At 47.4% G+C, this 16,492-nt stretch overlaps 1 protein-coding gene across 2 annotated transcripts in view; it reads left to right on the top strand.

Annotated features, from left to right (window-relative positions):
* Positions 1 to 16,492, top strand: part of insrb (insulin receptor b) — a 101,900-nt gene that overhangs the window by 31,495 nt on the left and 53,913 nt on the right. The window lies entirely within an intron of this gene.

Raw genomic sequence — 16,492 nt, forward strand, 5'->3', positions numbered from 1 at the left:
AGTTGGGTAGCAGCCAGCCCTGCTGCTCCCACGCTCTTGGAGCTTGGGATCCACTCTGGGCTCTGGTGCCTTCTGTGTGGAGTTTACACGCTCCTCTTTGGTCGTGTGGGTTGTCACCAGGGTTTCCACTCCCCTTGCACTTTCCCAGGACGCGCGGTCTAGTTCGGTTCACCTCTCTGAACACCACCTCCAGAGCACCTGGAGGAACCGTGGAGAGAACATACGAACTCCATGCGGACAGCACCCTAGGAATTGAACCCGGGGCCCCCCAGCGCTGCGAGGCAGAATGCTAACCCCCGCTTCACCAGGCCGTCCGTGTTGATACACACCTGCTTCAGTTTCCGAGCGTTAGGTTGTGTGTTGCGAATGCGTCTCTGATCCCCTTCAGCGAGTTGAGGGGCAGGGCTGTGCAGGGAGGCGGGGGGCAGAGCAGGGCAGCAGGCAGTGGCCTGGCCGTGTGCTGTCCTTCGGTCACAGAAGGGCAGGAGGCAGGTACGACCCCCCCCCGCGGCGCGTCATGTGATTAGCACTAGCTCAGTCAAGTGGTGTGTCCGAGCTGGCGCTCTCGCGGCAGAATGTGATGAAATGTTTCCCAGCCAGGGGAGGGAGGAGGCTATGCCAGTGCTCCGCTCGAGAAGAGGCTACTGAAGGGGGAAACTCTCCGCGGAGGGAACGTGCCCCCCCTCCCCTTTTACTTCAAATCACGTTGCAAGACCACCTAAAGTTATTTGCAGACGTGAAAAAAAACGGCCTCCTCGAGTCTAAATTTAGTTGAAAATCTTTACTACTTGCTGGAAGGAGTGAGTGTTCAGTGAATTTAGAAGCACAGTTGAGTTAAGTGTTTATTACGCCTCTTCTGGACTTATGGTCGCAGCGCTTCCACTGCGCTGCATGTGTTAGGATGTATATATAAATGTCTGAACACAGATGTGCATGCATAAGCACGCTGATTTATTTTGAAGTAAATGTTTGTTGGAGTTTTTGTGGGTTTTTGGACCGACCACAAAAGCACTGTACCGCCGTGATTCCTCCAAATTACTAGCTTGCAGAACGAAGACAAATAACCGCATGTTGAGCTCGTTATTGCATTTGGCTGCAGGTTAGCTCCCAGATGAAATGCTTTCTGAGATTGTCTCTGGTGTTTGTTTTTGGTTTCGCAGCGCTCTGGAAATAGCAGAGTTAGGGAAGACGAGTCCTGTAATTTAGTTTCTTCAAGAGCCTCGAGGCCGGAGAGACCACTAAGTGCTGGACAATTAGGAAAACATCACTAAACCTGCGGAGCGGGATTGTCCGAAGGGATTTGTTTTGTTTTGGTTTTCGAGTCCTTCGTTTTTCAGGACATCTTTTCAATGATCAAAGTGGAAAAAGAAGAAAATGGCAACATCTGTATTGTTTGTAGTCGGCTGCAGTGTTGCTGAGGCTTGGGTTGCGTCAGGCTGATTTCCAGGTAACACAATGTTGTAGATCTGTCTGGTTTACTAAACTGTGATACAAAGCTGTAGTTCTGTTGGGTTTTATGAGACTTGAGCCTTTGTGGCATTTCTGGTTGATTATATGGAAGTGGAAAATTCTTAGTTGGGTGTGCGCTAGTGTAATATTCTTGGTTACAAGGTTTGAAGTGGTGGGCAAATACCTTTTATAAACTATTAGGACGTGTGTGAGGGGTAGGATTTCCAGCACAGTCTCCAGGCACTTCTTAGGATAGGAACACGCGTGCAGGGAAGTGTCTCTTTGGACATCAGAAATGGTAAATAAGAATATATTGGACCAACTGGGCATACTTCAGTTTTTTTCCAGGAAGGTAAGCCAATAAATGAAATGCTCCAAAATTATGCCAGCTCTTGAACAAGAACTGTACTATCTCAATAAATGCTGCAAAGTCTTCATTTTAAAAAATTATGTACACTTCTTTGTGACGTTTTCATTAAAACCTATTAGTGTGAAGTGTTGGAGTGGATGACATCTCATTTTAAATAGATGATCCCCATCATTAATATTTGTCCCTTTCTACACATCCTTTAAGCTAAAAGGTTGCTTCTTTTGTATTGTAAAATTGAGATCCATCTAGATTTAACTCTCTTCTTAAAAAACAAATTGCTTAAATTTCATTTGGCAATCCCCAAAACATCGTTCCTGAGTTAAGAAGTAAAACTGAGTGAAAAGGACAGAATAATGCATAATGTCTGGGACTTACTGAAGTGGATATATGTCTCTCTTTGACTTTCACCTGCAAGCTTTTAAGTAACTCTAAAGCTTGAATGTTGAGCTGTTACTTTTATTCCGATTTATCACCCGTTGACGACCAAAACCCTACGCACCAGGACCGAATGTTCAAGTTTAATCCCAAAGTGTCTTTCCCATTTGGTTTGATGGCCCCTTGCTGTTGTGGCTTTCACCACTGGGACTCGGTGTTGGCAGCCCTGTCACCGTGTTAGTTACTGCTCTGCGAGAGGTGGTGGCTCTGTGGTTTGCAGGGAAATGGAGAGCACTCCACGGCTCTCAACCGACGAGCTGTTACGTGACCTCACGAACCAGCCTTCTAAAACCGTGGCAGGATGAGCCGTGACGCGAGCCGAAGGGTGAAGAAGATGAATCCGAGTCCCCTTCCTCTCGTGGAGTTTGAGCGAGAAGAAGAAAACGGACCGGTCTGATAAGAATTGGGCTTTCTCCTGCTGTGATGGCTGCCAGGTGGCTGTGGAAGCTGCATGAGAACTGTTGTAAAAATGTGGAAGAACCCCTCACAGAAACAGGAGATTTCTTCTAAATACGTAGGGAACAACCTTGGAATGACCTTTGGCTGTGATGTATTTAAGGAGACTAAAAATCCACAGTCATATTTATTTTAATGCTTGTGGTGGGGGGTATTAGTGATTACTGAAATGTGTATCGTTCACATGGCCTGATTCTAATCATTTTGAACAATGGAATTGGCACTGTGCTTCGTGCCTTTTCTTGCTTTGTTTAGCCGAAATCCCTGCCTAGTGGAGTGAACGGACAATAATCCCGGAAAAGCCAAGGGAGCGTGCACACAGTTCCCTGGGATTGGTCTTTTTCAAGAGGTTTCCCACATCCTTGACAATGAGAGGAAAAATAAAAAAGGGGGTGAGAGTACAAGAACCTGATCCCCAACCCCCCCCCCCCTTCAGGATCAGTAATATCTTTCCTCTGGCACACCAAGTGCTGTTATTGTGAAGTGGCGTTTGAGTGTGTAGACATCAGCTCTTGCGCAATGCCAAAGTTTTTCAGGTCAAAGTTCAGCTGCAGAAGGCTGTGCTTATTTTGGTGGCTTTAACTCTGTTTTCTCCGCCACACATTCCTAGGCATCTCTCAAAGTAAATGTGTTTTACTAGAAGTCTAGTCTTGGTGAAGAAAAATGACAAGTATGTACCGTTACTGCTGTTTTTAGCCCGTTATGCTCAGTCTTAGTTTTGGGAACAGTTTTCATTCTCTGTTTTAAGTAGGAGAACAGTACAGTAGCTTTGACTCACTTGTGGATTGCTCTGCAGGGTTTCTCGCTCTTTTTAAGTGGCTTGTGTCTAATTTCAGTTCACCTTCGTTTTCTTCCTTGAATCCCAGGAAACGTAAGCGATGGTAATCCCTATCCCTTGAGCCACAAATCTCAACATCATGTTTACTGCCAAAAGAAAGTATGCCAACTCTCTCTCTTCAAGGTGCAAACGGCACTGAAAAATTGCAGAAATTGGTACATGCAGAATGTTAGTTTTCTTCCAGTGCCAAGAAGCAACTGGCACTCGTGCACCAATGCATTTTGTGTAGACAACACGCCAGGGTCTGGCCACCAAGGAGAGAAGCTCGTTCACACAGCGTGCTGGTTCTTGGGTCATACCCGACCAGCACCACATGTCCAAAACGGCTTCCCGCTTCCTCTCGGGGCTGAAGTGAGCCGGGACAGGAGGCGAAAGGACATGTGTGCTGGCGATCCAGTTCACGGGACCTTCCAGGGCTGGGTCCCGAGGGGCCACCTCGACGTCTCCGCTGCGGTCATTGACATCGGCGTGCGCTTCCCCGCGAGGTCCGAGCCAGCCAATTTATGACCTTGTGCGCCAAGTGTTGGACCGTGGATTCGCTCCGCTTTCTTCCCGTTGTCAAGCAGGACGGTACGAGCGTAGATTTATGCGCGAGTCGCTGGATACAATTGTATAGCTCCAGCCGCCCATTCCTCGCTCCTTGCTTCTCGCTGTAAATCTGCAAGGCAAGAGGCCTGGTGTTCTCTCTTCCTTCCCTGCTCTATTTTTATTCCCTGTAATTAACTGCTGACATCTTCAGACTGTAGTTCAGCAGAAAACCAGGGAAATGCATCGATCTGAAAGGGGGCCAGAAAACTATCCTCTTGGGCAGGTGTACCTTTTCTCTTGGGCTTTGGCCATCTCGATATCGCCAGCTTGTGTCCGCTTGGCCACAGCTGCTTCACTGTCAGCCTTTTGCAGCAGTCAAGGCAGAAGAGGGTCAGCCCAGAACAGTTCAGGGAGCATCAAGCCGATTTAAGAGGTTTGGCTGGAGAAATCTTATTCCAGAAGCTGAGATTTTTTTTTTCCCTCGCATTCAGAATGGTTTGACTCCACGTCAACTGGCGTGAATATGGAAGACAAGTTCAAGACCGTCAACGAATATAGTCTTCAGCTTAGAACATAAGAACAGTTACAGAGGAGAGGAGCGCATCTGACCCATCTAGTCCATTTGGTAGTCAGAAGCTCGTTGGGCTGATCTCACTTATGCAGTCATTTCTAGAAAGAAGGCAGGGCGTCACCTTCCACAGCTTGTCTGGGTAGCATGTCCCGGGCTCCTGTAACCTGATGTGAGAGATGTGACTCATGGTAAACATGGTCATGTCTGGATGGCGATGCAGTGGAGCTCAGGGAATTTCTCTTGGATTTTTCTCTGCAGACCTCGGGCTAATTGCATTGACAATTACTTGAACAGTGGATGAATGGAGTTTCTGAAATAGCCTTCACTTGGAAAAATAGCACAATGCAAGTGTGTAAACCTGGAGCTGGAAACCAACAGAACCATTGTTAATGCACTAAAGAAAAAACAACTTTGCACATGGCGAAGTGTGGCAGGAGAGAGGAACTGCAGTCCTTAGGGCTCTAGAGGCTGCTTGCCTTCTGCTTCTTGACTAGTGATTGCAAAGCAGGTGCCCTTTTGGGCCTGTCTCATTCTCTCCCTCTGCCTGCTGTGGTGCACACTCTCAAAATTTGTTTTGCTAGAGATGAAAAAACAACCTCTCCCCCCCTTTCTCTCACCGATGCGCACCAAGTGTCTGGACAGAAACATGTTGTACCCTGCTCGACGCTTCTAAGAAAAAAATCTTAAGCACTGGGCTCAGGGGTTGAATTAATCCCGTTAATCAGAGTGCACATTTCCATCCCCCTTGTAAATCGGAACACTGGCTTCCCTCATCCCTGTTCTCTCAGTCAGGCACTTCACCTCTCAGCTCGAGTACTGAGATGCATGATGTTCTCGATGCAAGGTGGTGAAAATGCCGCAACAAAAAACGGAGGCTGTGTGCATGTGAGATACCTTTGTTACACCCCACGTTAGGGACACAGAAATCATAGCAGTGCAAACCCAGGGCTGAAATCCAGCGTGCTAAAATCTGTCGTCCCCTGATCGGCCCTGAATGATCGGCCGTCTTTTAAAGGTTGCAAGGCTTTGGATCAGAGGTTAGCTTCTAAATATGGGGCGTCGGTAAAATCTTCACCCCTCCTGGATTTTCATCTAGCGGGTTGGAAACTGCAGACGTGCTCAGGGGATTAATAGTTGATGGAGACGAGCAGGAAACGGCAAACTGAAGCAGGGGAGCCTCAGAACTGAAGGACCGTTGAAAGCTGTGGCCCCGATCACCATGGGGTTGCATCAGGGACCCGGGTTCGACTTCTTTTGGAAAGCCCATGTCCTAAGTTGCAAGTAGACATTATTTCCTTATAAGAAGAAAAATATCAGTCCTTTCAGCACCTTGGGGATTGTCATGCTCCTAGCGAGCGCTTCTTTGCATTTGGCAGGTATTGGCTATACTAACGACATCCCTTCCAGTGGCTTTCTGGTCCTCAGCTCTTCATCTTCGAGATACTGGAAGCGGGTACCCATGACAGGATCATGCCGTGCAGGGGCCTTGGGCTGGATGTCCGCAGGGGGCTTCCTCACCTCCGGTATGAGCTATGGCAGGAATGACAGGAATTCTGAATGTGAGCAAGTGGAGTTACTCAGGGTTCTTGTTTCGTGTCGGATCGCCTGTTGCTGAGGATTTTCATGGGCTTGTTTTTGTTCAGACTCTCCCTTACAGGATTTCAAGAGAACTTTTAAAGGCCGAAACATTAGTAATTTCATCTTGAGAGAAGTCCTGAGTAGATCAAACCAGCAATTGGAATTAATGGCGAGCGTGGGTTGCGCTGTATGACCCGGGCATCACGGGTTCCAGTCCGGATCTCGTCTGGTTGGCAGACTTGAATAATGTCACAGCAGCAATGCGGTGTTGAGGTTTAGGATATGGCTTAGTCACCCAGTGACACTTGGATCCCTGAGATGTCCTGGGGGCCTGCAGGCTTGAGGGAACTGTACGTCGCCATGGAGCTTGTAGCGTTCAGTGGAGCAGGTCTGCACTTCCTTTGGGTAGTCTGGGTCTCTTATTCATTTTAATATTATTGGTGGCAAAATATAATGCAAAACATTTCTTGAATTTGGTTATGCACATAGCCTGCCCTAGAGCTTCCCCGTTCTTTGAGAGCAGCCTTGCTGCTGAAGGTGTGCCACTGCCCAGAAGCCCTTTCCCTTCCCCAGCATTCCCTCTAAATCCCTTCTGCAGCCCCCGGGAGACGCCGGAGTGGCCTGCTGACGTGTGAGGGTCAGCTACCTTTGATCTGCACTGCCTCAGCATAGCGCAATGCTGCCTAATTGACTATTTCTGCTGAGCAGGTCTTGTTTGATCTTGTTGTGGTGTACAGCCGCTGCTGATCACTGGGGACACGGCTCTGCAGTTCACATCAGCACTCTCAACAGGTCATGTGCTTGGTATGTGTTGTGAGCAGGAAAAAAACACATCACTTTGGCTGTTAAATCATGTCTGTTCTAAACCTTTTTTTTCCCCTTTTGCCTAATAGGGGGCAAATTAAACCCTGTATCTGGAACTGCTGTTACTAATTAACCATTGGCTAATAAATTGCACATTTGTTGAGCATGCTTTTTTTTCCCTCCCATCAGTCTCTGCTTACATCCCCTCTTGTAGATGGGAATTGCCAGGCTTGGGCTGCTCCTCTGCTCCTCTTACTCATTTTGTGGATTATCGTTTATCTGTCCCTTTACTCCGAGAACAGCCCCTTCCGCCTGCCCCGCCCTGCCCGCTTCGCTGTTCGATGTTCGTGGAAATAAAAGCAGAGTTTTGTTATGGCCTCCTGGAGATGAGAGGAGAAATTCCGCTGGTAAAAACCATTTACAGCCCCAAACGTGTCATATAATGTCATTATAAAATGCCCAAGGCCACCATGTAGGTGCAGTTACCAGTGAAAGCTGTTTCACTGTCAAAATAGCTGTGTGGGATATATTGTGAAATTGAGCTGCAGCCGAATTCAAACAGGGCGCCCCTCTTTTCTGGCCTTTACTGTGAGTATTGTGAACAGTTTCTATGGAACATGCTTAACATAACATAACATCACCTTATTAGCCATATACAATTTCATTCATTAGGAATTCGTCTTTCCATGAGCCACAGACACACAGACAGGGAGAGAAGCCTGGGGTCAGAGTGCAGGGTCAGCTATTGTACAGTGCCCCTGGAGCAGCTGGGGTTAAGGGCCTTGCTCAGGGGCCCAATGGAGTAGGATTCCTCTGCCAGCTGTGGGATTTGAACCGGCAACCTTCCAGACACAGCCACAGATCCTGAGCCACAGAGCCACCGCTCCTATTTTTGCTGTCTTATTTGCAGTCGCAGGCGATGTGACTTTCAGAACTTGAAACACTTTCATGGGGATCCCCTCCACCACCACCACCACCAGTGTGTACCCCCACCTGGATGATGCACCAGTCTGCTCCCCACACACCAGCTCTCAGTGGGGAGGAGAGCAGAGTGATGAAGCCAGTTCAGTGATGGGAATCATAAGGAGGGAATCATTAATTGGTAAGGGCGAATGGGAAATTTGGCCAGGACACAGGGATCACACCCCTACTCTTTTCGAGAAACGCCCTGGGATTAATCATGGGGGCCTGCTTTGTCGTTCTTGTCCGGCAGGGTTCTGGCCTCGCTCTGCGTGAGCGTTGCTCCGGTTCCGTTTACAAGAGCCCCCTCTGCAGCCAGTCGGTTCACTTTGCCCCTTGGTGACAAACACCATGTCAAAGACGTTCTACTGAGGAGAGAGAGAACCTGCAGTAGGAGTCGGTACAGCTGGGCAGTGAAATTGAGAAATGAGCTTAGGCATCAGGGCACAACTATCAGCTGGTACAGTGCCAGGGGATTACAGCCTCTCCTCCTCCTCTTTCCCCAGCCCCTCCGTTTTGAAGTGTCCCACGCTGGAATGCCCATGTGTCCTGGAGATGGGAGTTCAGTTACGGGGCTGGTGAACTTTGACACACACTTGAAGTGTTTTCCCTCGGAGGGGGGAAGGCGGCTTTGACATGGGCCTTCTTTTCCATTTCTTTCCTCGTTTGCTGTGTTTGCTGCGTCGAAGCAGCGTCTGTGGTCGGGCCTCGTCTCGGGCCGGATTGTCCTTAGCCAGAGTCCCGCAGGACTGCGTGGAACGCCCGCAGGCCGTGCTGTTCGAGCTTGGATGTGACTGGGAGATTAATTCACGTGAAGGCTTATCTCAAATCATCTGGGGGTCATGCCGCTAATAAGAAATATTGACGTGGTGATGCGATGCTGTCGTCTTCGGAAGCTGAAGGTTAGAATTAAGGCCTTAATATTCAGAAAAGTGACCTTGGTGTGAATGGAACACTATGTCCTGTGCATTTACACTCAGTCTTGTTTATAGTTTAGACACTGCTTGCCAGGTTGCTTGTGTTGTACGCAGACTTTTTTTCTTTACTGCATTTGGAGTTTCAGTGCACAATTGCAGAAAGCAAAAAAAAAATCTGAGGCTTGCTTGCTTCCCCGGCGGCTGTTTGTGTTGGGGTTAGGAACATAGATCGTATTTGATTAGCGAGAACAGTCTTGTTTTTTTTAAGAATGGGTTTAGCAGCTGCAGTTCCCCTTCCGGTTTGCTGTGCGCTCTGCCTTGTGTGTACACTGCCAGCTTGATTGTACTGTTACAGTAGCTCCCATTCATTAGCAGCAGGAAGCCCCTGGGGCATCTGGAAGAGGCTCTGTCCTCCAGATTATCAATGGCAGCTCTTTAAAATGTTTATTTGCATAGCACAACTTGTGCTGCGTTTTCCTACTCTGCAGCGCGTAATTGGCAACTCCCTAGAGTCACATTGGAAATGGCGATCTTGTGATGCCAAAGAAAAAGAACACAGGCTGTTTTTCGGTGTTTCTTTTTTTTCTGTTTTTCCTCCCAGCAGAGTGGAGTCATGGTTAGGTCTCTAGGACCTCAGGGGAAGAAGGTCATGGGTTCAAATAACCGAGGAGGGACTGCAGATTCATTGGGTAAAATGCTCCGCTACGTTACTGGGTACTCTTCAGGTTTTCGGTTAAGTAATCTTTAAGGTTTGTGCATCTTCCAGGAGATTATTATTCCCCTAACTTTATAATACTATTAGCAGCCTGGCTTTAACCCTCATCTCCTACTTCCTACTTTCAGGGTGTTTTCTTAGACTTCTGTTCAGAGCACATGGCCAAAATCGTCACGGGGAGGCAGCAGGTTTTAACTTTCCCAAGTAGCCCGTGTGACTCAGTGGTCACTGGGGTCCTTCCCCTGTGGGGTATCAGAGTGCTGTCCGGTTTTCTGACCAACAGTGTACAGTGGGGACACGCAGAGTGACCATGACCTGGGTATCTGGCACCTGGCTGGTGACTGAGATATGAAACGGCACAACACTGAAAACAGTCTGAAATTGTCCTCTTGACTGACTGTCATGTACCCTGTAAGATTTTATATACTGGTCTTATTGCCTATTCTGGACTAGAGAGATTTAGTTCCTTTAACCTTTCTTTATCTGGCAAGCCCCTGAGTCTCAGAACCATTTTAGTTGCTCTCCTTTGAACTCTTTTGAGCACCCTGATGCGAATTACATCTTTTTGTGAGCTCTCCCTAGTGTGCTGTGAAGCTTGAGCGCGTCTTCCCTTTAAGTCCTACACGCCGTTGCAATATGAAATGCATGTGCTGACTTGTTTGTAAATGGTTCAATAGACAAAACGTCTGTATCCAGATCATCCAGAGGCGTGCTTCGGGCTGGATTTTTTAAAAAAGCCTCCAAGAACACGAGGGACTGGGATCTGCGCTACGTGGAGGAAGCCGATGCAGGGTCACCATGTTTTAAACACTGCAGACTGATGCTTCCCGCTGTGCAGAGGTTCCAGATGTCTCAGGTTTGCAAACCCGAGGGAGACTGCCCGGCAGCTAGCCTGGCTACGTGGGAAATCGTGCCGGCTTCCGTAAATCCCAGCCGGGATTTGTCTGACTTCCAGTATAACGGACGACAGGTCAGCGAGAGTCATTGCAGAGATGGTACCTCTTTTTTCTCTCTCTCATTCCTCTTCTCTCTCACTCTGTTCCAGCAGTGACCTGGCTATAATCGTGTTTTGCATTTGCCACTGGCAGTGGTGGGGTGGGGGGGGTCAGTAAATTGGCCTGGGAAATGCTGGATTTGGATGTCCTGCCAGCTCACCCAGGTTTCCTGAACCAGGGCTTCCAAGTGCAGCGCAGGGATAATTTTACGAGTGTCCCTTCCTTCGTTTCCACACCTGTCCCTTTGGTGCTCCACGCCCCCGCCCGATTGTTTTGGGTCGTAAATCCCAGCCGTGTGATTTTGGCAAGGCTGTAGAATACAACAACACCGGCAGCAACATTAATATAAAAATAATTAAAGCAGCCTTAGTAACAGACAGCTTCCGGGACACAACAAAGTTTTGGAGTCTTTGTTAAGGAGAAAAGTCAATGAACTTTAAAAACCTTTGCAAGTGCCTTTTTTTGTAACTTGAATCTAACTTTGCTCTGTCCCTTGGCTTTTTGCTGTCATTGTTTAAGCTGATTATTAGATTTTGTGTGTGATAAAGAGGCAAGACTCATTTTTGGTTTAAACATTGACTTTGTTAAGTGTACTTCACATTTTTTTTATTGTATTGTTTTTCTTTTTGTGAAGTTGGTTACTGATATTCGGTTTGGGCTAGAACAAATAAGGACTTCAGTGAAAGTGTTTTCCTCCTTTCATTGTTGAAAACGCACCTATGTTCTGGAGACCTCAATGTTTTTAGGGTTTTCATTTATACTAAGTTGTTACTGAAGTTGAAAACTGTGAACCCATGTGTTTAGTTATGTATTTGTTGTCATTTTCATCTGCTCAAATTTGGAGATTTCATTGCCTATTGTATATAATAAATGATTGTATCATAGTCAGTTTAAAGTCTTTAGCTTGTTTGTTTATGACTGCTGATTATATTAATAATAGAGTGGAAAATGACCATCTGCTTAGTTGATCTAGGCGTTGTGATGAGGTGAGGATTTAGCCATGACTGATGGTTTTTCTCTCCTTGGCAGTTGTATTGTGACATAGCTCCTCGCTGATCTCAGTGCCACCATCATTCCCCCTGAGACAGTGCCGCCTGGATACAGTACATCCTCCTGGCAAAGCAATAAAGGTGTGCGGAAAAAATGTTTCCAGGTTAAAAAATTGGGAGGAAAATAAGACATTTATAACACATTTATTGGATCTTGCCAGAAATCATAGACCTTGCAAAACTGCCGATTCCATGACCTCCAAGCCAGAATCGTAAGCCCTAATCATAAGGAATAACTGAGTGCGTGCCGGCACTGGACCACAGCTGGGTAACCTGTGCTGTCATTTAAGCTTTGGATGCACCTGCAGCCTGAGAGTCATTTTCAGTCTTCAAGGAACCCATGGGAATTGCAATATATATATATAAAACAGTCTTCCTTGCAGGTCATACACAGATGCCCAAGCTCTTGCAGTACTTGAGTAAGTAGCAATGCATTGTTTTTTTTTGGGGGGGGGGGGGGTGAGTGCTCAGGTTAAGGGTTAATAGGGAGAAATTGTTCTTTTTTTGAGCAGTTAAGAGCAGTCTTGCTGGATGACCATAGCTGTTCAAGGCCGAGGAAGGCTGAATTAGTCAGTCAAGGGGTGGGGGAAGGGAATTCAAATTGACAATGTTGTTGTCACACTGGTCCTGTGAAAAAGGAACAAGTTGTATCCAGGTCTAGGGTCTTGTGTTGGTGTGACTGAATTTCCCCTATAGAGTTTCTCCCATCCGTTCCCAAGGAATGGGAAAAGGGGTGTTTTTTGGAGCCTCTTGGCCTCTGTTCTCTCTCTCTCTCCCTTCCTAGCTGGTGCTCCGGTCTGAGACGGCCAGACGAGGAAGAGCAGTCTAGTATTAATAACCCCGGGTGCTTGTGGACAGCTCTTGTTTTCCCCTGCTGCTAGGCGACAGGGGAGCAGCCCGTGATGTGAGCTGCAGTGCGAGCGCGGGTCGTTCCCAGCACAGAGGCGCTGCCCCCGGCCCCCCCCCCGGGTTCGAGCTGCGTGCTGGAGGAAGCGCTGGCGCCAGGTCAATCTCGGCGCGCAACAATAGTTGGTCAAAAAGTTCACAGAACGTGCCTTTCGATTATTTCCTCCCATTGTTGAGCAGTTCCTACTTGCTCGTTCCGAATGGACCCACTGGGAATGTCGCTGGAGTCTGGGACTGAGACGGGGCCGAGGTGATGCTGTGTTGTGTGCGCCCCTGGGAGATTTGTGCACTGCAGGATATAAGGAGAGATTTTGGTGTTTGGGGGTTCATGCAGAAGGAGGGGTTGTGTAACGAGAAGCATGATCAAAACATGTCCCCCAGCCGGCGGGGTTAGATTTGTTTTCTTTTAAGTATCAAATGACCTGCTGTGCAAATGCTCTCACCGGTCATCAAGGGGGTCTTGTGATGGGCGCACCCGTTAAATGACTCTGCGAGTTACTAGGTCACTGCAGTTGTTTTTAAGACCAACAGATAATGCAGTAGGTCATTGGGAAGGGAAATGGTTGTTGTGCGTGTAATCATTGCATTAGAGATGGTGGCTGTCAGTCCTAGAGCGGTTTCTTTTTTTTACTTCAACTTTGTAGAGCTGGTCTGTGGCGCTCCAGGCAAGGAGCGACTGTCCATCTTTCACCAGAAAAAGACCGCACCATCCCGTTAAGAATCTGGCTCTTCATTACCAACAGCTGAGGCAAGAAATTTAGACTTCCTCCGGCAGGCAGGCTCTGTTAACATCCGGGAGCCCGGTCTTTTGACGTATTTCCACGTCCAAGGTGAGAATGCTTGAAAACATTAATGTTGCAACCTGGCTCCGCGTACCAGTAACTAGAATGAAAAGGACGCGTCGCCTTGCGTTGATAATGTGTGATCGAGCCTTTGGGTAAACGATGTCTGATGCCTAGTAGGAGGCCCATCTTTTTGTCCCTGTGGCAAAGGGATGGTTTTACACTTCCTAGCATGTTTGAAGGTAATGCGTGCAATTTGTGGAAGAGTGCTTTGAGCTGGAACATTAATGAAATACAGGGGAAATAAAAACAAACGAGAGAAGTGAGAAGTTTTGCGAGTCTTTAGATTTTGCATGGCTTTCCTACCAGGCAGTGCACACAAACATGGCATCGGTCATTGCAAACGCCCCACTCGCATATGAACGATTTAGAGGTTCTCTGCCCTTTAGGATCTCTGCTTTTCCAGCCCTCCTCCCTTCTTTTTGCATATATGTAAGTGGCAGGGAAAAATTTGCGTGCACAAAGTCGGCTCAGTTGAACTGGGGACTTTGATGAGCAAGAAACGCCTGATCAAAGCTGCTTCCAGCTGGGGAAGTGAGCTCGAGCCAGCTCTCTCATGAATAGATAGAGCCTCCTCTGCAGTTTCACGCCTTTGGAAAGGGACCCCAGCAGGCCCTGCAGCCTTCTAGAAGGTATCTGTGCAATCGGAGCCGCTGACCAGCTCCTCAAAGTGCGCAAGGCCCATAGATTGTGAAGTTACAGAGTAGAGGCAAAATCAATGTTGGGCGAATATTTACAAGGATGCAGCACACAGGAAAAAAATGCAGCTGAAGCAGCAGTATTTGAATTCTGCTGAGATAAAAATGCTTCCAAAGCAACAATTACAGCCGCTTTGATTCTTCATTTCAAAGGCTTCCAGGCTTCCTAGGCCTGATGTAAGCATTGACCTGCACTCAAACAAAAAGTACAGTTTTCCCAAGATCCCTTTTGGCATCTTTGCTTGATAATGGTGTTCAGTCACTTTAAATACAAAGCAAGAGAAAGGTCTTGGAGGATTTTAGAATGCTGGCCCTTGTTGAAGGCTTTCTGACAAGCTGGGCTTAAATGTAGCTTGTTTCAGTGTACCTGTGAGGTCTGTATTCAGGGCAAACCAGGTGTGCACTCCATCCTCTGACGTGTTGCGTTGCGCAGGGCGATAATACCCGTCCCCATACCCTACCACGTCTCCCAGCCAGCGAACCACAGGCTTCTCCAGCCTGACTGTACATGACTCGGTGACAGAAACCGTTTCAGGACAGCTGGAGCCCTCACAGGAGAGTCTGCTCCCTCACGTTGAAAAATGTGTAATTGTGGGCTCGGCACCTGACTTGAAGCGAAGGGGGGGGGGGGAAACGAGAAATACCTGAAACCTCGTCTGCGATGGGGGTCAGCTGAAATTATACCTGTAGCGAAATAAGTGTCTGCTTCTGGGTGTTCTGAGTGTTCAGGGCCGGCACGTGACCGAGTCCTTTTCTCTTTGCTCCTCCAACCGTTGTGCATAAGGGCAAAGACGATCATTAGTCAAGTTCTGCTCGTTATAATTAATCACACTTGCATAATGCTTTTCCGGACACTCAGAGCACTTTACAGGTAATGGGCAGTCCTATGTAGCCCCCACCTGGTTGATGCGGTGGCAGCCCAAGTGCTCCAGTACAGCTCCACTGCCAGAGCTGTATTCTTAATGGTTAAACTGCAGGAACCTTCATTTTGGAATCTGAAGCATTTTAAGCATTTTACTAAGCTCCTGTTGGCATCATGGGTTTGCTGCTTTTCTCTTTTAAGCTCTAGTCATTTTTGGTTTGTTTGTTCTCCTCACCCCCCAATAGGCGTTCTGAGACCTAACCCTGAGCCAGTTGCAAGTAGATCCCCCCCCGTTCCTTTTCTGTTTGTAAGTGGTGGTAGTGAATGTCGACAAGGCACCCAAGATGTCTGGTCGCTGGGCTGCAGTGTGTGCAGGTCAGCACACACCAGCACAGACTATGCTTGCCCAAACTGAGCCCATCTCTGCTGTTCAATTCCAAAAGCCCAGATCTTTGGAAAACCTGTGAAGCATGTTTACAGAAGCTTTCTTACTGCATAAGCACTGGAAAGCCAGCCTAGTCTCTTTCTTCCTGAGAGCCAATCCTCGTGTATCCCTCCATCTTCCCACTTCCTTCCCATCAGTATTTCTGTCTACAGCAGGAGGCTTTCTGTCTGAGCTGGGAGAGCACTAGCCCAGCCGGAATTCTATCAGTTGAATAGGTAGTAGATGATTAGTACAGGTGTTGCTAATCTTTAAAAACAGGTTACTCATCGGTCTTAATGGAACAGGAATCTCCTGAACCAGGGTTGGAGACCCCTGGTCTGTGTCTGTCTAAAGGTCTCTTTATATTGTAGGAGCAATTGTACATGCATTTGTAATCATGATGAAACTAGCTCCCATTCACAGCTATTAAGTGCGCTATCATTAGTTGAGTTTGGAAATGCTTTGAAGCAGAGGTTACTTTATCTTCTAGTGGAACAGAAGGCGTAAATACCACTAAATCTAAGTAACAAAATTGTGTAGTTTAGAGTTTTTAAAGAAGGGCACATAGCTTAAATGAGATGGTGTGAGGTATGACTCAGGCTTGTGCTGAGCCTGTTGAAGTGACCTCACCCCCCCTCAAAATCCAGGTGATGCAAAATCCTACCGGTCTAGTGAGGCTGAGTGACGTTGTTTGCTGTGAGCCCATGGGCAACTGACAAACTTATGGAAGAGCAAGGCAAAGTTGTGTGTGTGAGCCGGATATGGGCTTTTGTCTGTAGTTAATCCAAGTGCAAACTCTTTCCCCAGCCTGCAACAACATCCGACAAGGTTCAGAACACTGCTAATGTCTTTAATCCCTGTGCAAATGTCACTATAACATTTATTGACATCAAAGATGAGGGGAAAGTCTTCTCTTAAATATTATTTCCTGCAGTTGTCTTCTGAGATGTCAGGTCATACTGGTGGGTGGCAACATTGCTGTCCTTGCATATCCATGTCTTTCTCTCAGTCTGTATGTTGGCCTATCGATCTTTTTATCCCAGAGCCTGTACATACCAAAGGAAACTTCTTTAAAAAAATGGCATTGGAAGGGTT

The sequence above is a fragment of the Lepisosteus oculatus genome, chromosome 29 (genome assembly GCF_040954835.1).
Source record: "Lepisosteus oculatus isolate fLepOcu1 chromosome 29, fLepOcu1.hap2, whole genome shotgun sequence".
NCBI classification, from domain to species: Eukaryota; Metazoa; Chordata; class Actinopteri; order Semionotiformes; family Lepisosteidae; genus Lepisosteus; species Lepisosteus oculatus.